The sequence below is a fragment of the Theobroma umbraticum genome, unplaced genomic scaffold (assembly GCF_002168275.2).
Source record: "Theobroma umbraticum cultivar Fairchild unplaced genomic scaffold, ASM216827v3 scaffold_146.0, whole genome shotgun sequence".
NCBI lineage: Eukaryota > Viridiplantae > Streptophyta > Magnoliopsida > Malvales > Malvaceae > Theobroma > Theobroma umbraticum.
The window spans coordinates 2,407,523-2,407,966 of record NW_018397265.1 but is presented as its reverse complement, the minus strand read 5'-3'; positions in this window follow the sequence as shown (position 1 = coordinate 2,407,966).

Below are 444 nucleotides of genomic sequence, written 5' to 3'. Positions count from 1 at the left end.
TTGATTAAAATAGATATTTTTATACAACAAGTCTGGAGACCTTTATAAATAATTAAAGACTTTAGATTAGCAATTTAGCTCATTGAAGTAAGTTCAGGAAGAAAGGAAAGATTTAGATGAAGTGTGCGGGATATTATAATTCTAGTTCATTTTAAATTTTCCTTTTACCCAATTGTCTTGTCGCTTTAATTTTTAATTAAATTAGTTTTAGTTCAATAATTTTTAGTTTAATTAAAATTTAGATTTTAATTATTTAAATAAAACTAAATTGTTCTAGTTTTAGTACTTAGTAATTTTCTAGATCAATTCTCTATGAGATAAATACTCTGTTTGCTTATGTATTATCCATTCGATATGTATTCTTGTGTAGTAAAATTTTAATTGATAAATTTTTGACGTCATTGTTGGGGAATTGTTTTTAAAATTTTTACTAATACTAATACC